Genomic DNA, 22,046 nt, shown 5'->3' with positions numbered 1-22,046 from the left:
TGCCTTAATGTCCTGAATCGATTCAAAATGTTTGCCTTTCAAGGTCATTTTGATTTTGGGGAAGAGCCAGAAGTTGCAAGTGCCAGATTTTGTGAGTAAGGTAAATAAGGATGTATCATAATACCAGCCTGCCTTTTTTGTCAGGCTAGTATACTGTCCTGGACTGTATTTTTTTTAATCATACCTTGTAAAGACCCTTATGAAACTGGCCCTCAGGCTGGCAGCTTCCTGATGCTGTTAGTTTCAGGCAGGAGCCTAAAGAGATGTCTTTCTATGATCTGTTGGCCATTTCAGAACTTGGGCAGTGAAACAGTCAATTCATTAGAAAGAAACAGCTTGAAGTAACCCCTGCCCATGGCAGCTGTGAGCATGGCAGGCTGCAGTGGCCCAGGACGAGAGCCACCAGCATTTACTGGGACCATCACCATGCTGGGACCTGGAGCACCAGGAAACCAAGCAATCCCTCCCCCCTGCCTGTTTTGTTTTGTTGAACTTCAATATACATGAAAGTATGGACAGCTATTTTGAAGAGAATGAGAGACTCTACAACAGCCATTAGTGACTTCCCTATTGTCTGGTTATGAAGACCTAAAACACCTCCCTCATTCTGTTCAGATCAGTTTTATACTACGTTGTTTTGTATGAATTCTCTGTATGTGAAGACATGGACAACTATTTGGAAGAAAACAAGAGACAATATGATAGACAGTGAAGATCTCAAGTTGTCTAGCTTTGAAATTTATATCTCTTACATTGCTTTCTTATGTCCTGTTTTGTTCTGTTTTGTTGTGTTTAGTTTTACCCCCTTTAAAATAAAATTTTAAAAAGATCCTTATGAAAGACTTCCAGAATTACTTCACAAAGTGGCAAGAACAATGGGAAAAAGCATGTTCAAATTAAGGGGAGGATTTTGAGAGGGACTAACCATAATATGTCATTCACTGTAATAATTTTTTTAAAAATTTAAGCATTCATTATATTTGATCAAACTTTGTACATTTTAGAACTTATTAGGACAAGAGAAATACAAATATTTGTCTTGATTTGTTAAAACTACAATTCACATATTTCAAACTAATCAGAGAAAACTCATTTCAATGTAAATCAGAAGGGAAAAAAGAATCAAAAAACAAAGTTTAATTGTCAGGAATGATGACATGTACTTATAGTCTGAGTTACTTGGGTGGCCGAAGCAGGAGGATCACCAGGGGCTAGGAGTTCAAGGCAACACAGTGAGTCCTTAAAATAAATAGATAGATAATAAATAAAATAAAGTTTGGTAAACATGAAGTAAGATACTAAAAATCAATATATATTTTAATTTGTTCAATAAAAATATATTCACAGAGGAGGAGCAAAGATAGCAGATAGATAACAACTGGCTACAGAAGCTCCCTAAAATAGTCAACTTAGAATTCAACATAATACAGAGTGGGAGCCCCAAACAGAGGGAGATGAATTCTCTCATCCCAAGAAGAAATTAAGGCGACTTGCCGACCATTCAAGGTCCTGCCACAACTGGCCGACACTGTGACTTGCTGGGGTCCTGCAGCGACTTGCTGAGAGGTCCCACATGACTGGCTGAGTTCCCGCTGCGACTGGTGAGGCCCTGCCGCACTTGCTGGGGTCCTGCCATGACTTGCCGAGCCGTCCGAGTTCCTGCTGCTTCAACTCACTGGAGGCACAGTTACATTGAGTTCAGGGGTCAGTGAGCCGAATGGAGAGCTGAGTTGGCGGGGAGTCTACATCGACCAGTGGTGAGTGATGGGAGTTGTCCCATTCCATAAATAGGGGAGCTCCGGCAGACGACATTCTGGGATTGGGCAGAACTGGCAAGTACAAGGGGAAGCAGTGACTTCAGTCAATTGTTCCCTTCCCAAACAGGGTTGGTGGAGTGAACTAGGTCTGGGTCATGTGACCTGGCTGAGACCCAATAGGTTATCCAAGGCCAAGTCCCTGCAGTAGTGATGCACACTAACCACACTGGCCCAGTGGGGCCTCGGAGGTTTGGCTGGTCTGCAGGGAAGCAGTAAAAAGTAATGCAGTACTGCAGGCCACAGCAGCTTGACTGATCTGGAGGGAAGGGGCCAGCATACGCTGTCCCTGTCTGAAACTCACTAACACACTGCAGTGTGAAGGGTCATCTAACCAGCACTCTTCAGAATTGTAACCAACAAAGAAAGAAATTGGGGCCTCCTGGAAGAAGCAAAAAAGATGGGGAGAGGAATCAACAACAAAAAGTCCCCAAGTCCCAACCCTGAGAACATTGACCCAGGACAGGTAAATACAAAGGAGAATGAGAACAGCAAACATGCAATATCAGATATAGCACCAGTGGACATAAAGAGATATATTCGGGATCTCATAGACAAGTTCAAAAGTGAGATATTTAGCCAAATAAAGCAAGACATAAGAAAATTAATAGAAGAGATACTAAGCACCCCTCAAGCAGACACAAATGGAAGAAGGGAGGAACTCAAACACATGAGAGAACCATTTGGTGAAGAATAAAAAAAAATATAGAATACATGAAACAGATTCAGAGATCACTAGGAAATTAAAAACTCTATGGAAAGATGCCAAATCTGCTTGAAAGAAACTAAGTATAGATTATCCAAACTGGAGGACAATTTTGCAGTGTGGGAGTATGAAAGGGAAAACTTTTTAAAAATAACAAGGAAACAAGCAGTAACAATACAAAGGCTAGACGATGACAAAAGGATCTATAACTTGAGAATAAAGAATGTAAATGAAGAAGCTGGGATACAAACAAAGGAACTACAGAGGTTATTCACAGAAATAATTAAGGAAAACTTCCCAAACATATGAAAAGAAATGATATTCTGATATGTCTGATATAGAACTCCAGCCACTTACAACCACAATAGAGCTACACCCAGGCATATAATAATCAAGATCCCAGAAATGCAATATAAGAACAGAATATGAAAAGCTGTTAGAGAAAAGAAACAGATAACCTGCAGAGGAAGGCCCTTCAGAATAATGACAGATTTCTCGACACAAACCATCAAGTCAAGAACAGCCTGGAGGGAAATATTCCAAGACCTGAAAGAAAATAACCTCCAGCCCAGACTGATATACCCTGCTAAACTTTCTCTAGAAATTACTGGAGAAACAAGATGCTTCCAAGACAACAGGAACTTGGGAAATTTGCAACCACCAATCCAACTCTACAGAGAATACTCCAGGGAATTCTAGAGAGAGAGAAAAGTACTAGGATTCTAGGGAGAATGGCAGAGAGGCCTCAATGAATGGAGCAGAAAACAGAATGAAGAAGATAAGCAGACAACTGATGGCAAAAATAGAGCATAACAGAAATGAGGCAGAGAAGATTTTATTCAAAACTGATATGATTGATATCAAATCTGAGAATGTAGGCAATTACACTGATGATGACAAGACTCTATGACACACATTCTGGTTTGATAACTGCCGGTTTTTGAAGTTCTATACCATATACAAAGTTGTATTTTCATAAATACTGTTATGTACTGACATATTCAATTATACTATGTCTGATGATATAGCCAATTCTATTGGAGAAACAACACAGGATCTATGGTAGAACAATTTGTACAATGGCCTTATATGTTTATTTCATTTCATGTGTTTATAGGAATATGTTTTGTTTGCCTTGCTTTGTTTTGTTTCTCCCTCAAATATAGAAAGGATAGAAATACATGTTAAGACTCATGCATGTGTAGAATCTATAAACAGTTTATGAGAACTGATCATATGACACATGATGAAATGAACAGATACCTTGAAGAAAAAGAGACACTAAACTACCCAGTGCTGATCCTGGAGTGTCATAATGTGAAACCCAGCAACAATATTATTCTTTGTTCAGAGTGATATTAGTCTGCTTGGGTTTATTCAATCTCAACATAGTTGAAGAGATGGATAACTGCATGTATGTTTAAGTGTATAGGATTGATAACCATATTTCTAAGTTTTTGTGTGATAGTTGAACAGAACTGGTTTCGATCTCACTGTTTGAATCCCCACTTTATAAACTCCACTTTAGTATCTTGAATAGCTATTTGTAAGCAGACAATCCATAATCATCAACTAGTGATTTCTTACTGTTTATTTTTTTCTTTGAAATTATGTATTATTTCTACCCATTTTCTGTTTTGTTTAATCTTTCTTTAAATTAAATTAAAAAAAAAAGACACTACAGTACCCAGTGCTGATCCTGGAGTGTCATGATGTGAAATCCAGCAATACTATTATTTTTTGTTCAGAATGATTTTAACCTGCTTTAGTTTGTTTATTCTAAACATAAATGAAGCTATGGATAACTGCATGTGTGTTTAAGTGTTTAAGATTGACAACCATGTTACTAAGTTTTTGTTGGACAGTTGAACAGAACTGTTTGTGGTCTCACTGTTTGAATTCCCACTTTACATGTTCCATTTTTGTATCTTGAACAACTATTTGTAAAATGACAATATGTAAACATCAACTAGTGATTTTTTACTGTTTATTTGCTTCTCTGAATGTATGTATTATTTCTACCTATTTTCTGTTTTGTTTAGTCTTTCTTTAAATAAAATTTTTCAAATAAATATATATTCACATGTCAAAAGACTTACATTACTTTTTAAAGATTTAGTAAATTTATTTTCCATAAATGACTAGTGATGTTAACAAATAACTAAATAAATTTCAAAAGAAAGTAAAGAAGGAGTATTCACCTTATTAGATATGAAGACACATTTAATTAGATATGAAGACATTTAAATTATCCATCTAGTGTGGTGGAGTTATAGCACAAATAAACCTATGGAATAGAACTGAGAAATTAAAAATTGACCAATGTATACATGGGAACTTGTTATATAATAACAAATGAAATGGAAAGATTTTTCTTGGATATTATATTCAGAGAAAAACAGTTTACCAAGTAACAAGAATAAAATTGGATAGCAGCAATTTATACACCATCCTATTTGAAATGCTGAATTACAGAAAAATTAAATATATAAACAGGAAAGGTAAAACTATAAAGTTAGTAGAAACCAGTAAGTGTGACCTGTGAGAAGGAATTTGTTAAAACTCTAAGCACATGTACCACTCCAGGAAATATTCTGACGATTGTATATGAGACGTAGAGGATGCATAGGCAAAAAACATAGATGACGAGTTGAGAAAAAAATTGCAATATTTGAAGTTGATAAGAGATCAATAACTAAAACACTAAAATACTCCCCAGTCAACATAAAAAAGGAAATCTGTTTTTAAAAAAAATCAACAAGTGATATATTTATATCCAGCACATACTAGGAAACAATGAAAGGCCAACTATTATTAGATATTCCCATCAGGTTAAAATTAAAAATCAGAAAACCTTCAATATAAGCTGCAAATAACCACATGTCCATTCATCCAGATGCCCACAGACTTTGTATTCCTCATTTTCTAAGATGAGCTCACCAGCTACCCTGTCTGCCCACGGCACTGCACTGTTTCTCCTCCTGAAGCCCCATTACATTCATGGTATCCCCGCACATCCAGTCAGTCACCTGACAAGGTAACTTAAGAGTCCAATGTATTGTTCCCACTTCATCCCTGCCTCTCCTCAGTTGTTACCCCACTGGATGAGCCCATTTTAAAGTGGGTTTGAATTCTCCCACTTCTTTATTCAATAGACATTGCTACATATTTAATACAAGATTCGATTACTCAATTAAAGGACTACTGTAGATCCCATTCTGCACTTGTCCCATCTTCTAACCACACTGTACTAGGAGTACCAGTGACTCTTGTACTTGGCAGTTTTTCAGCAGATGAAGTTTTAAAATTCACGTCCTGTTAACTGGGTACAACCTCTTACCATCTGGCCTCTGCCTCGTCCCCAGTCAAGCGTTTTCTTCTCTCCCACACATAACTTTTGACACCCTAAACTGCAACCTGGTGGTGTTATATTCTACTCTGCCCTTGGAGATTTCAGGTTACTTAGTTAAAGAGAAAATTAAATCACTTAAATAATTAACCACACTAGATATCACCATAAATATTGCCTTAAGCTTTACTATAACTTTGGATTTTATGCCATTATGATCTTAGAGAAAAAGAACCGCATAAGTAACACAAAGAATTCTAGAATACCCCTTCGCCTCAATAGTTATTTATATTTAGCCTTAACTGCTTTGCTTTCCTAATTTTCTCTCTGTATATATACATATACATTTTTAGATAATTTTTCTCAGTTATGTGAAAATATCAGAGACATTGCATCCCTTTAATTCTAATTATTTCAGAATGTTTTTCCTAAGTACTAAACAGTTCTATTACATAATCATATGCAATGATCAAAATCAGGTCATCTAATATTGATATAGTGCTATTTATTAACCTATAGTCCATTTTATAATTTTATTCACTGTTCTAAAAATAACTGGAGAAGGGGAAGAAAGGAAGGGAAAAGAAAAATATGAGAAAAGAAAGGATAAAATAGAAACAAAGCTTTGTAAATAAGGAAGGGAAGAGAGGTTGAAGGGAGAGAAACGGAATGGAGAATAAAAGAGGAATCAAGATATACCATGTGCATGTACAAATTCCCTATGATGAATGTGATCATTATGTGTATCTAAATTGTACCAATAAACCTAATAAAAATAAAAGAAACACAGTCTCATTTATGAAGGGAAGAACTGATTGCTGAAAAAAATTAAAATGTATCTATTATCCAAAAAATGTCATTTAAAGCTATACAGGATTACACAGTACATTTAGTTGCTATATTTAACTCCTTTATTCAACCCCTTTGCCCTTTTTGATTCTGCATTTTATAATTGTCAGCCCAATTATTTTGTAGAATGACTCTCATCTTGCATTGATCTTTTATGTCCTTGTGGCTAAATTGCACTTTTGCCTTTTGCCAGAAACACCAGCAAAGTGACATGCTGTGTTTCTCAGAAGTAACAGGATTTCATTTGACCCAGAATTGGTAATGTCATTTTTTTTGCTTTTTAAAACTTTATTTCAACATAACTATGCTTTCAAAAGTACACTCATCCTGATTAAAAGAATGCAATTTAACTTATCCTACACAATTTCAACCAAAAAACTGGTACATGGTGTAAGATTTTTAAAAAGATTTGCAATCTGCTTTATTTTTATCTAGTACAAATGTGTAAAAGATCCTCCATCAAATGCTGCTAAAGAAAGCAGTGAAAACCTTAAGAAATATACCTTTGATTTGCTTCAGAAAAGTAACAAGTATTGCACTGTAAAATCATTATCAGCATGAGATTGAGCTACGTTTATTTTTTAAAACTTAAATTATATAACTAGTTAAATCCTTCTAAAGTCTGCACTACTGTACACTATCGTGCTAAACAGGACACACACAGCAGCACTGCTGTGACAATGTCCAGCAGACACGTGAGCTACTTCCACAATGTACATCTCTGAATTTCTGCAGTGTGAGATCTGTTTGTATCTGTGAAAGTTCACAACTCAAATGTACTAAGTCAGGGACTTACTGTATCACTTTACTGGCATAAAGAGAAAATCCTCAAAAACCTCAACAGGAAAAAAAAATTCACATATGAAGCAGAGGGACTCACAATTTTATCAGACTTTCCAAAGGCTTCAAAATTCTGATGGAAAATTCTTTACAAGCAAGACCTTGATACAAAGCCAAGCTCCCAATTGAGTATGAGAAAAACTAAGCCAAATATGTGGTTATATGAGCTCTCCTACGCAGGTATGAAGAAAGTACAAAGTGTACAAAAATAAAAGGGAAGGTTCAGGACCCAGGAAATCTAACGTCAACCAGATAGTAGCATAGTATTAGATTCCATATTGGAGAACAAAGACATGAGGAATGGGGAGGGGTAGACCTGGGACTACCACAGCACTGACTATCTGAGATCTTGGAATATTTAGAAGTCACTTAGGCATTAGATGCTCAGTAGGAACACAGAATAAAAAGTAATATGCACCGTGAAAACTAAGTAAATGACAAAAATTGAAGCACTTCATGAACTAGGAAATGTATATAAAAAAGGAGAAAACGATCATTGCACACTTTTTTGGCTGAAAAAAGGGATATCTATACTCATACGAACAATAGCCACTAATCAACAAAAGCAACAGTATATGCTTAGAATATAAACTTTATGTGAGCTAAGACTTCATCATACTGACTGCTGTATCATAGTTTTGCTTTTAATGATCACATTTGCAGCTAATATTTCCAGTAACAGAGCTTTTCGGTTTTATGGTCTTTAGTGTGAAAAGAATTCTAGGGGCATAGAGACCACCGGCTACTGAGAAGCAAGTGGCCACTCTCGCTGGTGTTTCATCTATGTGGGATTGTGTCAGTTGTGTAAATCACCTGCACTTGACTTCTTTCTCCTGGAGTCCCAGGGCTGAGCCACCCTACAGTCACGCTACCTCTGCTAAAATAATTCACTGGCTCATGCCTGAATCCCAGCACTCAGGAGGCTGAGGTGGGAGGATCGTTGCAAGTTCGAGATCAGCCTGGGCTGCATAGTGAGACCCCGTCTCAAAAAAGACAAAATAATAATAATAATAATAATTCACTGGGTTTGAAGTAGTGCAGTTATCAAGACTGTTGTGACTGTCCTGTTGCAAACATCTTGACTTAATGCAACACTTATTCATGAACTTAGCCTATCTCTAGGCTCTATCTGTAACAAATAAGAAAAGTTTCCAAGGTATTTTGGTCTGACAATTTGCAGAGATTCTTTATACAAATGTCCAGTCTCCATATTGTTGCAGATTTCTGCTTATCAACACAGAATATCATTTTTTAAACTGCCTTTAAATTTTTGCTTCATGACTACAGATGTCCTAAATGAAAATCATTCTTTTAAAATGTAAAACTAGCAAAATAATCCTCCCAAATAACCAGAAATGTACTGATACTAACCTTCTCTTTTTTTCTAAGTGCTTTTATTTCTTTTCAACATTGAACTGTTCTCACTGTATAATTTCCACTGAACTATTTACACTATATAATTTTAGGTCTAGTTTATTAACCATAAGAAATAAATATTTTTCTACTCATTAAAAATAACTCTTTGGAGGCTAGGGTGCTCAGTTGACAGTGTATACTTAGCATGTGCAAAGCTCTGAGGTTAAGCCCCAGTACCAAAACTAATAATTTTTGGGACAATATGAAAGGTTGTTTCAAAATTATTCTCTTTAGAAGAGAATCATGGTCTTTAGGTAAACAATATTTTATAAAAGTGCCAGAGGATCTCGGATCTCTCTCTCTCTCTCTCTCTCTTACTCTCTCTCTCTCTCTCTCTCTCTCTCTCTCTCTCTCTCTCAATCTCTGTCTTTCTCTCCATTTCCCTGGAGTGTTGGTTCACAAGAAGGTTGTGAAATATGACCTGGGGCCCAGAACTCAGGCTTCTACTCAAATATCAGCAAGCATCTAACCAGCTAATGATCTTGAAGTTTCCTCTTCTGTGACTCATTTTCTTTGTCTGTAAAATGAGATAATATTTCCCTCATAGCAATATTAAGATTGCAAGAATGACAGCATATAAAACACTTAACCTTTTGCCTAGAAAACAGTGCTAAATAAGTACATGCTGCATCCTTCTTCTCCTCCCCTCCCCCTTCTCTTCCTCCTTCTCCCTTTCATTATCCCTGAAGCAAAGCATTAAGAAAACCAGCCAGGGCTGTGGATCAGTAGTAGAGCACTTGCCTAGCGTGTGGGAGGCACTGGGTTCCATCTCCAGCACTACAAAACAAAAAAGAAAAAGAAAAAAGAACAGAAAAGTAGCCTATTCCTAAGAATTAGTTGCCTCTTCTGCTATTGAAACTGCAGCTCTGAGCGTATTGTCTTTATTCTTCCTTAGAAATTGAGAATTTAGTTAATGTTCTCATCTTTCTCTATCCCTGTAAAATTTTAAAAGGCTAATTGCCAACTCAGGCCTCTAGCCACAAATGAGAAAATAAAGACATGAACTAAATACTATGCTGTAAAGTGAGAAGAACTGGCATTCTCTCATTGCCAACTATGAGCCACAACCTAGCCTAAATTCTTTGTTTCCCAAAATCCTGCTATGCTGGAATGACTCCTTCTTGGCAGATAAGGACAGCTGGACTTGGGGAGGGGAAGTAAGGTATCCAGAGTCCAAAAGTGGCAGAGTCAGAAATTTAAACCTATTCTTTAAGACTTCAAAGGCCTGGCTTATTCCACTCTATCATGCTGCTTCCAAAATACCTTCTGCCACCAAATTCAGGTAACCCTCTACGACCTATAACAGTTTGTGCTTACGCTGTAGTCATTAGATGCCTGGGATTTCATTAAATCTACCCTATGCATTACCCCTGTAACCTTCATATCAACCCTGTGATGTAGACACAGATACCATACACTGGAAAGCAAAGCTCAGGGAAGTTGTCCCTTGCCATTAAAAGTCACTCCTGGAATTCTAATCTAGGTCTGCCTGATTTCAAAGAGCAGGTTCTGAACAACCACACCCTCTCCCTTCCCTGTTGGCTGTGTCTCTCTGGCCCAACCAGAACATCTGGTTGAAAAACACAACCAGTTCTTAAGCCCCAAGTTCTTCAGGTTTCATGTTGATTCTCTAACTCCATCAATATTTGCTGAGTATGCAGTAAACATTCCAAGAATCCAAAAAGACAAACACAATCCCTGTGGTGCCCATGATCATCTAATATAGGATCCCACAGACTAGGTCTGATCCCACAGTCAGGTTTGCCTAGGCCTCTCCATGGCCACAACTGTCCAGTAGAGGTGCCACTGGTGACATGGCATGGCATTACAATGAATTAAAATGTCCTCAAGCCTGAAACTGTTTTGTTCCAGAGAATTTGGGCCAAAAGCCAGGCTCTTTCTCAGAGCCTCTCTTCCTTGAGATTGAGGATTTCCTCTCCCCTGGGCCAGGTTCTCAGCAGGAGGAGAGCACAAGTCAGACTGTACCTTGACAGGCGAGGAGGTCAGTGCTAACTGACAGGGGGACACAGACGGCCTCAGGACAGACGCACCATTCTCCTCAGTTCCCTGTGTGCTCCAGGGCAGACCAGTGAGCCTCAAACTAGACTTCCAGAGAGACCACAATCTTATTTTGCTCTTTACCAACTTTCTCTTGCTTTTTTCCAGCCCTACTCTTGAGCTCTGTGAGGACTGAATCCAAGTCCTCATGCATGCTAGGCAAGTACTCCCTGAGCTACACCCCCAAACCTTTGCTTTAATTGCTTAACTGCCTTTGTTTTTTGTTCCCTCAAAAACTCACTGAACAGTCCCCGTCTCAGACTGTACTTCTGGGGAAAGCAACGCAAGACAGTCGATATCAGAGATGTCGCTAAGAACAGAGGTTTAGTCACTCTCTGAAGGATGGCAGTCAGCGCACATTGCCGGTAGCGAAGGAGGCAATGACAGTCCCTAGCATGCCAAAGCAGAGTGACTGCTAAATATTTCACCTATGATGACCAGGTTCAGGGAAAGCTGGAAGAATGAGCATGAGCTTTCATGGTATATCTGATATTTGTGAATTCTGGGGAGAAATTGTGACCCAAATAACTATGGAGCTGGATGGTTACAGCAAAATATCACAGATTTACTGAAGAGAAAAAATAACAGGATCACTCATCAACAAACTAAGGTAAAGTGAGGTCAGTCATCTTAGTAGCATTTAGAGATCCTCATATCTCACACTGGATTCCTGGGCAGGGTTGAACAGATCCAAAGTCGCAAGAGTGGCAGAACTTCAAAGAATGTCAGATTCCTGCTAGGCCACAGCTCTCTACACCAAAGACAAGAAAACTCTGATAAGAAAGAGCCTTTGAGTCTTGAAGAGATTTAACATGAAAGCCTTGAATTCCAAGGCACTCCTGAACTCCTTGGGACTGCAGAAGTATCCTTGTCCTACCCTTGAAGATAGAGCACCTACCCTGCCAACTTACTGAGATATGTAGAGGCATCAAATAGGTTAAGTGTCTTATACAGGAAAGCTTGCCCTTTTAGGGATGGCCCTTATCTCTTCCCCCAACCATCACACTGATAACCCAGGGGGTAAAAACATCTCAGCATGGACCAACTCCAGAAGTACTAAGCCTAGTGTGTAAAGAAAGAAATTACATATTCAAGCTTACCAGCATGCACAAGCTCATGCTAGGAGACAGTGCTTCTAGGGATCCTAAGGGTGATGCATTAAAAGGAATGAAGTATAAATGAATGAGGTAAAATTTGTTGATGTGCATGGAGAATATACTCCATGATCATACGATCATAAGGCAAGAACCCCAGGGCATGGTTCCAATATGTTGATGAGATGACTCTTGTAAGATGGAAAAAGAGAACTAGAAAAAGAAGGAAGAAAGAAAGAAAAAAAGGAAGGAAAGAAGGGAGGAAGAAAATAAGGAAAAAAGGGAGGTAGGCAGGCAAGCAGACAAGTCTCTAATCCCAGCACTCAAAGAGGCTGAGGCAGGGGGACTATGAGTTTGAGGTCAGCCCAGGGCTACATAGCAAAACACAAACAACCAAAAGCCCAGGAGGTTCAATTATGATATAAAGTTGGTGGCCATGAATCCTAACCTGCAAGAATCTTGATTGATAACCCACAGAATATAGTAATCTTTGGGGCAGATTAGAAGGACAGACAACTAAGATATTGCTCAATGTATGCAATCATTCAAAAGAGATTAAGAATGAATGAGAAAAACAATGAGGTCAGCTCTCCAATGGAAAATCAATATTCCTGCTCTATTTCCAGATCTGAGCCAAGGTCAGGTCCTGAATGAAGGAGTGACTAAATCCCTAAGCAGAAGAATGTCATGTCCAATGCAGTTCTCAGAAATGCTCAGGGTGAAGGATGGTAGAGGATGAAGAAATAAAGACAAGAGTCAAAATACAGAAAGCTGAGGTCAGGTGGTCTCAGCTCCTGATGGGAGAAAAGAATTGCTCAGCCATCACAGTGTGTGTATTTATTTCTGTGTAGCAACCTGTTTGCTTGGATTGCCTTGGGCACCTGGTATTCTCTGGACTGGAGCAGCTGGTTCCTGTGGCTCACCTAGAGTGCTCTTTTTCTCAGGACTTGCCTTACTCCAGCCCTACACATGCAATCAATCTCCAGCTTCATCCACTCCCTACAGAAGAATGCTGCAAAACAAATGCAAGAATATGTGATCATGATTCTTCCCATATTTTCCAAAGGAACCTATTAGTGTAGATAACTTCATGCAGGGAAAAGGGGCCTTTCCAGATATTTTGAACATCACTAGATCAGTGGTCCAAGCTAAAACTAATATCAACCCAGAAACAAAGTGCCACCATGACCTCACCTTTACAATAGGTTCAGAAGAGGTCATATGATAATTAAAGCCCTAGTCCCAGGTCTGTCTTCTGTTGGGCCAATGAGCTCCAAGGTTGTCTTTCCTTTTTACAGTGCTTTAGCTGTACAATGAGCTAAGGTACAGAGATTTTCTGGAAACAATACAGGATCCTCAATATATTGCTTCACAATGAAAGACTCTTGTGTGTGTAAAGGAGAAGAGCAGTGCTGGAAACTGAACCCAGAGCCTCATGCATACTAGGCAAGGTTCTATCACCAAGCTACATTCCCAGCCCTTACTCTGAAAGCCAAGTATGTGCAGTGGTGGCCCATAACCACAGTATCCAAGGTCCTACTATGTATCCCACCACCAAAGCTGTCAGTCTAATAGAGTAATGGAACAGTGCAACAGGGGTACCAGCTTAGAGCTTTAAACCCTATGTATATGGGGTACAGTGTACCTTAAAACAATGGCTATTTATGGTATGATATTGCCAACAGGTAGAATACATGGGTCTGTGAACAAAAGATATCACAATTCTCAGGGATCCACTTAGAGAATTTACACTCTCTAGTCCTTGAAAATTTAGCCACTATAGAGCGCTAGAAGTCCTGGTTACCAGTATGTGAAAATGCTTCACTATCAGGTAAGTGTGGTTTCAAGCCCCAAAGTCATATGCTAATGCTACTAAGGGGATACAAATTTAATCCAACTATACTGTTTAGATGTAAGGCCTTTAGGAAGTAATTAGGATTAGACAGACATTCAGGTAGAGGCCCCATGATTGAATCCTGATACTTTAATAAAAAGAGAAAGATGAGACACATGAAGACATATGCATGGCTCCCTGTCCTGCCAAGTGATGCTGCAGCGCTTTCTGTGGAAGAGGCGGTTGTAGGTGCAGCGCACTTTGACTGCATCTGCTCCTGCTCATGACTCACCATCGTTTGCTCTTGCCAAGGAGCAAGTCAATTAGGAAGCCAAGCTGCAACCATGGTATTTAAAGATACCAGAAAGACACCCGTGGGACCCAAGGTGACTATTCACTAAATTAGGGTTACCCTCACAAGCTGCAATGTGAAATCACTAGAGAAGCTGTGTGCAAAGAGGTACAAAGAAAAAGAATCTCAAAGTGAAAGGACTCAGTCGCATGCCTATTAAGACCCTGAGAATCGCTACCAGAAAAATGCCTTGTGGTGAAGGTTGTAAGACATGGGATCATTTCCAGGTGAGAATCCACAATCCACTGATTTACACAATCCATTTGAGATTGGTAAGCAGGTTACTTCCATCAGTGTTGAGCCAGGAGTGGAGGCTGAAGTCACCATGCAGATACCTAAGGCAATTATTTTAGCAAATTGATAACCAATTGTTGGAAAAAAAAAAAAAAAAAAGACTGCCAGCAACAAACCTATCCCTAGATAAGGATCCCAGACCCAATACTTCTAGATCCATGGACCAAAATAAACTTCTTTGAATTGTAAAGTAGCCTGTTTCATTATTATTTGCTATAATAATGAAAAGTTGACTATGTGTGCTTCCACCAAGGGACATAGTAAGTGTCCCAGACTAAATTTAAAGCTACTGCTGTCCCCTGATCACTTTGGACTCTTATGCCGGTGACCAGCAAACACAGAAAGGGATTGCCATGGTGGTAAATATAAATGTCCTTGATTAAGAGGATGGGTTAGGGTAGTCACCACATAAGGGAAGCAGGGAAGAATAGATTTGGCACTCAGATACTCCTCTAAGAATTGTGAATACACCTATAGCTACAAGTATATTCAGCAATTATAATCTGATAGTAACATGATAACCAGGAGCTCAGGCCTACTAGAAAAGCCACCCAGAACAGAATGCATGCTAGCCAGAGGGATGGGAAGCCTTCCAGTGGTGGAAGAAGAAGATAAGTAGGAGTCATGTCTAAAGGACAAGTGAAGGCTGTGCTTTGTCACAGTCATCCTCCTCTTTGTGTTTTATAGAACTCACCAACCAGGCACCCTGGGAAAGCTGTGCGCACACAGGGGAACTTAAATGTGAGAAGTGTGTGTAAATGGATGCAAGAAGTAGACTTTGGTGGTTGCTTTGGGGACCCCACTCAGAAAGCCATTTCTGGGTTTCGGTACTTACACCAGTTTCTGTGTCAGCTAACTGTAACTGGCCACGCCTCTCTTTTCTGGACAACTGTCCTTAGCTAATGAGCTATCTCTCTGAAGGATGCAATACCTCTAGGCTCAAGCTGCAGAGCAGACAGTAGAGTGGAGGTACAACAGGCCAGGCTCCCCCCAGAGGTAGGGCAAGCACTATTGTGTACCTTGTGCTCAGCTTCCCTGTTGGATCAGACCAAAGCTCATCTGTAGTGAGATAGCACTCTCACTTAGCTCTCTCTCTTTGCTCTATCCACTTCTCACCTCCAGAGCAAGAGTTACGAGCACAGTACAGTCACACAGGGCCAGGAGATTTGAAGCCCTACCATTGCTATCTTAAAATTTCTTCCCCCCCCCCCCCCGCTAGGCTGGGATTTAAACTCCTAAGCTCAAGAAATCCACCTCTCAAGGAGGATCAGGAAATCAATCTCTCAACAGCTGGGATTGTAACATAATGCCACTGTACCTTTATACATCTCAACATTTTTAATACTTTTATCTTTCAATTTGTTTTGTGACACTGAATATAAATTTAGGTAAGCTGACCGAGATGCACAAGGACTCAGAGTCTCAGCTCACAGGTTATGCCATTTGCCCTGCCCCTTGATATTCCACTCTCTGCCAAGCATCTCTCACCCTACCCTACCCAATCCCTTCAGCTCTCAGATGGGCCAGTGTGCAAGGACAGGGCAAAAGAGGGGCTGAGCATGTGTGTTCCTCAGGATAGGCAATGGTGGTGGCTCCCCTCCTATTGGCCAAGGGCACAAGGGCACATTTGGCAGGCCTGCCAAATTTGTGAGGAGAACAAGCCTTTCTCTTACCCACAATCTGAGTACCTAGATGATCTAGCAGAGGAGTTACTATACCTTAAAGTTGACTTTGTCTGAACCATGGGAAGAGGAGGTATGTGGCTGAATGTCCTCATTCAGGACACTCAGAATATGCTTAGTATATTCTCATGCCTAGGAGGGATCCTCCCTTCCAACCTTCTGGTATCTGGTTTGTGTTCAACTCTTTTGGCTAGCTCAAGGCACCTTCTGGGGACAAGACACAAAAATATAAATTGTGTGATTTTGGTAATTCCATATCCAAGTGAAATGCTTTGATATTTGCATTTAAAAGTGGTATGGCATCAGATAAAGATGAAAAATGAAATTCATGCTATTAATTTAAATTTTTAATTTTCCTATATTTAGAATGACATTAAACAGCAAATAAACACCATGGCAAGTTGAGACACTGTGGAAGAGGAAAAAAGATTTTACATCTTAGTAACTTTAAAAGCACCTTTTTTCTTCAGAAGTCAGCTATTTTTGAACATATTACAAAAAAAAAAAAAAAATGTTTAGTCCAAAAAAAACCAAAGCCTGTGTCATCATCAGACTCTGCAGATTTTACTTTGAATGCTTGTGTTTTCTTCTCCTCACCTGGAGCAGCAGTGGTGCCAGGGACAGGACCTTCTGTAGGCGCCACCCTAGCTGCAGGAAAAGCCCCCTCAGTTGGTTCATTGCAGACAAGGCCCCTCATGTTGACATTGCCCCGGCGCTTTGCAAACAAGTTGGGCCAGAAAGACTCAATGTTTGTACCAGCTGCTTTGACAGGAGCAATGATCTCCATGATGGTCGCCTCACTCTCCTTTAGAATGAGAGTATGGTTTTTTGGGGGTTTTTTTTTTTTTTTGGTTTTTTTGTTTGTTTGTTTGTTTGTTTGTTTTTGCCAGGGGCCTCTTATTTTCCTTTGGTGCTGGACCACAAGACTTGTGTAGCTGGCATCGTTCATTCGGACAGCATTACCCTAATAAATCGTTTGAACATGAGACCCAGTCTCTGTTTCAGACACTTCTTCTAGGGGACCCTAATCAGATTCAGATCCAGGAAAGGAAACACTAGACTTACCAAAGAAAAACCATGGAAACAAAAAAAAAAAAAAAAAAAAAAGAAAGAAACAAGAGGAGAAGAAAAAAGAGAAGGAGAAGGAGGAGAAGGAGGAGGAAGAGGAGGAGGAGCAGGAGGAGCAGCAGCAGCAGCAGCGTGGTATCATGTCCTGCCAACCAAAGAAGAATCCAAATCCCCTTACCTCTGGCACTTTCTCCTCCCAACTCACCCTAAGCTCCTCTCTGAACAGTTAACAGGAGTAATTTCTGGTACCATTTTCTATCACTGTTCAAGCAGGTGTTGAGTACCAAATAATACCAGCTACCAATTACTGAGCATGAGCTACAAGTCAGGCAAACATTCCCTGTGTTTCATTTTCTGTTGCTATAACTGAGCACCAAAGACAGGGGTATTTTTAAAGGAAAGAAGTTTATTTTTTTTTTTGTGGTTCTGGAGTTCAAGAACATGGTGCAGGTATCTGATGAGGGCTTCATCTCATGGTAGAAAAACAGGTAAGTGAGTATAAGGGGCAAAAAGAAAACACAAAAAGACTACCCCACTTTATATGAACCTGTCTCATGAGAAAAAAAGCATTACTTCTTAAAGAATTAAGCTCTTCTTCAATGCCCCACTTCCTAACACCACCATTCTAGCATTCAAATTTCAACACGACTTTCAGAGGGGCAAACCATATTCAAACTACTATACCAGCTGGGTGCAGTGGCACATGCCTATCATCCCAGCACTGGGGAGGCTGAGCCAGGTGGGTCCCTGCAAGTTTGAAGCCAGACTGTATAGTGAATTCAATACCAGCCTGAACTATGTGGAGAGACTGTGTCTGGGAGTTGGGGGAAGGGGATGCTGTACTGTGTCTGTGACCAATCCACAGGTCAACCCTAAGGATAGGTGAAGGATCGCCATAGTACAGAGAGGACACAGCCTTACTGGGTGAAGTCACTTGCTCAAGGTCACTCGTACAGCAAGTGACATCTTAGGTAGAATCTAGGGCCTTAACTGTTAATCACTAGTCTATCGAGCCTCTCTACCTGCCCTGTGTCAGAGCTGAAATTAGAGGAGTAAACAAGTCCAGTCTCAATATTTTCAAACACTTTGCATTCAACCAGAAACTCCCAAAATAGAAATTGAGCTCAAAATCCATCCAAACTTGAGGCTGGGGATTTAGCTCAGTAGCATAAGCGCCTGCCTTGCAAGCAGGCAGTCGTGAGTTCAATCCCTGGTACTGATAAAAAAAAAAAAAAAATCCATCCAAACCTGCCCTACACCCTAGTAGTATAGCATTTTAGATGAGCGAGTTCAGCTTCTCCCAAACAGTTCTAGACATGGAGATTTTATTCCTAGATTAAGGAGTCTCACCTTTTTTCAATAGCAATTTTTACTGGTAAAAACCTCTATAGCATTGGTCCCCCAGAAACCTTTTTCTTTTATCTCTATCCTCTAAGAACACACCTAAGTAGACTGGGTAGATTGCCCAATGTTGTAGTCAGGGGTTGCAAGGAAAACAATAAGATAGAGAACACAGAATTTATATTATTGTTTTATGATGTCAGCCATAGTTAAATGCAAGAAATCTGTCTACAACACTAAAGAACAGAGAAAATCTAGCTGAGGCCCTGGATCCCATGGCAATGTCCTGCTTGAGTTCAGATAAAGACATAGAATCCATGACAATGCCTCCCATGAGTCTAACGGGAGGTCTATAGCCCATGACAATGACTCATGCAAGTCTGTTTTACGGATCTGCACTGGGAAGGCCCAAAGGTCAGAGGTGGAAGCTAGAAAGTCCATGCCAGTGGTAAAGGATCTGTGCCAGTAAGTTGAAGATTCTACATTGGAGCAAAGAAATAACACTCAAGATAAGGACCAAGGCTCCCCTGAAAAGTACCACAGCCATCCTCAGCAACAGTGAGGTACCAAACTCCTCCAATGATAATAGTCAAGTATATGTCAGTAAGCCAGCGTGACAAGCTTCTCCTGGAGATTAAACACCAAACATCTTCCCCTCCGGAGCCAGGAAATGATACTTAAAGGACCAGAGATCTCCCAAAGTGAACCACAGCCATTCTCAGCGACAAGGTCGTGAGCTCCTCTGATGATAACAGCAGAGTTCATATCAGAGGAGCCAGGATGACAAGTTTCTCCAGGAGAACCAACAGTTCCAAACAACAACACTTAGGAGAACCCCAACACTACACTCTTCTCTCCACGTCTCCTTTAATGCTGGCAACTTTCCTCAGGTGGGCCATCGACACTCAGCACCATACCAATTTAATTCAGCTGATGTTAACCATTAGTTTTTAATCCTTAACACCCAGTGATGGCCCTTCTGAATAGGAAGTGGTTTCTTCCACTGACCTAATCCTGGGAGGCACTCGAGAGTTCCTGACGGAGTATGGCTTTCCGATTCCCTCCCATCCTAGGTGGCTCTTCACTGAAGTTTAAGAAGGTCAGATTTACAAGTAAGTACTATCTTGATTCCATGTGTAAGTAGTTAAAATCAAGCTGACTTAATGAAAATAAAAACTGCAACTTGGATTAATTAATTCAAGCAAATGAAAACAAAAGGATCTTAAATGGTACTGGGTCTCTCATTTTGTTGGTATTGTTTTTGTCTTGCACATCTCTGAATTAAATTCCCTCTAGAGAGATGAAGCCAAAGGCAGGTTATATCCCCCAATTTTAGCCTCCCAAGTAGGAACCGGAGACCACTAAAAGCACGAAAATCTAGCTTGTGCCACCATCTTTAAACAATCATTGTGACCAGAGGAATGAAACATGCTGATTTCCATGCCTGATTGCAGGAGTTCCTGGACATGGGAATGGACTATGAATAGAAGGTTAGAGTTTTAGTCTATTTTTCACTAAATACTTGAGTGAGCCACTTTATAAAGAAGTTAATGTTGGCTCATGGATATGGAGATGCAAGGTGTAAGGGCCTCAAGTGGTGACAACCTTCTTATTGACAAAGGCCGGAGGCAATGCAAAGGGTCACCTGGCAAGAAATCAGAATGTGCATGTCTATGTCTCTGGTCTCTCTCCATCTCCTTATAAAGCCATCAGGATCCAGTACTAGAGTTCCACTTTCATGCTGGCAACTTTCTGATCCTAATCACTTCCCAAAGGCTCCACCTCGAAACAACATAGTTAGATTAGATTTTCATCCTTTTAATATGACTTTGATGATTAAATCCTTGCATGAGTTTGGGAGACAAACCATAACTGTACATAAAGGAAAATAATTAAGTTACTTTTCCAAGAAGTGAGAATGAATACTGGGCCAGCAAAGCCCACTGAGGCCTTTCAAAGACACACAGCCAAAAGTATATACCATGCAATCTGACAAGGCCAGTGATGGTGAGATCTTAGCACTTTATGTTCCTCCCAGAGGAAGCATTTTTGGAGGGTCCAGAGAGAACTGAGTATGACTTAGATACAATTTCAAATTTTTCCTTTATTCCTTTTCTCACTACTTCTGTATCCAACCTGCTAACACTGACCCAGATTCTTTCCCATTGAAACTAGAGGCAAAAGAAAAGCTACATGTATATGTCATGTTATGAAAGCCCTAGCAGACTAAGACAAGGCATGTTCTAGGATAAAGAAACATAAAATGAGTATGAATGCCCAAAGGATCTTCTAGTTTGAGGAATAGCAAGCAGGCTGATAAAAGAACAAGGGTGAAAGCAGTAAAACACAGAGTCAGAGAGCCATCTAGTCCTACCCCGAGGAGCCTGACAGATCTTATCCCAGACTATCACTTGTATCACCATGATGCTGCAAATCAGCCTAGAGTTCTTTTGCTTTACAAAGCACGCTCTCCTGATGTCACCAGATGACACCAGGTAAAGCTGGATGTCAACACCTGACACAGCCAATTGCTGATCACTGCTGTTATGCAGACACTATGGTTTGATTCTACCGGGTTCTGGGCCTCTGCTGCTGGTCCTTGTTAGCTATTAGTCTCTGCGGCAATTTGGTGTAAACAGTTCCGAATTCAAGTTTACTACTGAAGATAAAAGTAAACTTATAGGACTTTGGAGCCCACAGCACTATATATATATATATATATATATATATATATATATATATATATATATATCACAAGTCGGTTTATAGGAGTACTAGTGAGTTTTCATTGTAACGGTTTGCAGTGCAATACACGCAAGAGAGTGGTATTGATACAAAGAGGAACCTATAACCCTGATAAGTTCCCGTGAAGGCATTTCAGTGAAGATGAAGGGTTCAAGAAGGCTTGCTGTGGATGTTGGGCATGCAAATCAGGGGCCCAGATTTCAGCCAGTATCTTCCATAAGTGGCTAGACTGAGGGAGGGGGCACCACAATGCTGGGCTGTACTCGTGTTGGAGTGGAAAATGGCAGTTTTATAGTCAGTGCCAGGGAGGATGCTGAAGTAAACTTACAGTCCACTGGGATTAAGGAGGAGCAATGGGAACAAGGGGGAGAAGCAGCCAGCCACTAACCACACCCACCTCTGGCCTGCAGGGGAAAAATGAGTCTGGTGCTTCTTATCTGCCTCAGTAATTTTAAGCTATCAAGCAGATGCAGTAATATACCCACAGTCCCAGCTAGCTGGGAATCTACAGCAGGAATACTGCCTGAACCCAGAAGTTCACAATCAGCCTGAACAACATAACAATACCTTGCCTCAAAAATAAAATAAACAAGCCAGGCCTAGG

The 22,046-nt window shown here is 40.1% G+C and overlaps 1 non-coding gene and 1 pseudogene across 1 annotated transcript; both read left to right on the top strand.

Moving 5' to 3' along the window:
- The first annotated feature begins 205 nt into the window (after window positions 1-205).
- LOC111757857 (small nucleolar RNA SNORA2/SNORA34 family) lies at window positions 206-337 on the top strand. Its single transcript, XR_002792118.1, has one exon. It is a non-coding gene; the product is annotated as a small nucleolar RNA SNORA2/SNORA34 family (small nucleolar RNA).
- Window positions 338-14,304: 13,967 nt separating this feature from the next.
- LOC100713208 (small ribosomal subunit protein uS10-like) lies at window positions 14,305-14,673 on the top strand (annotated as a pseudogene).
- Window positions 14,674-22,046: the final 7,373 nt, after the last annotated feature.

This window comes from Cavia porcellus, unplaced genomic scaffold (genome assembly GCF_034190915.1).
Source record: "Cavia porcellus strain 051 isolate PalLab524CR breed Dunkin Hartley unplaced genomic scaffold, mCavPor4.1 scaffold_19, whole genome shotgun sequence".
Classification (NCBI taxonomy): Eukaryota; Metazoa; Chordata; class Mammalia; order Rodentia; family Caviidae; genus Cavia; species Cavia porcellus.
The sequence above is the reverse complement of the archived record's forward strand: the minus strand, read 5'-3'. Positions and strand labels throughout refer to the sequence as shown.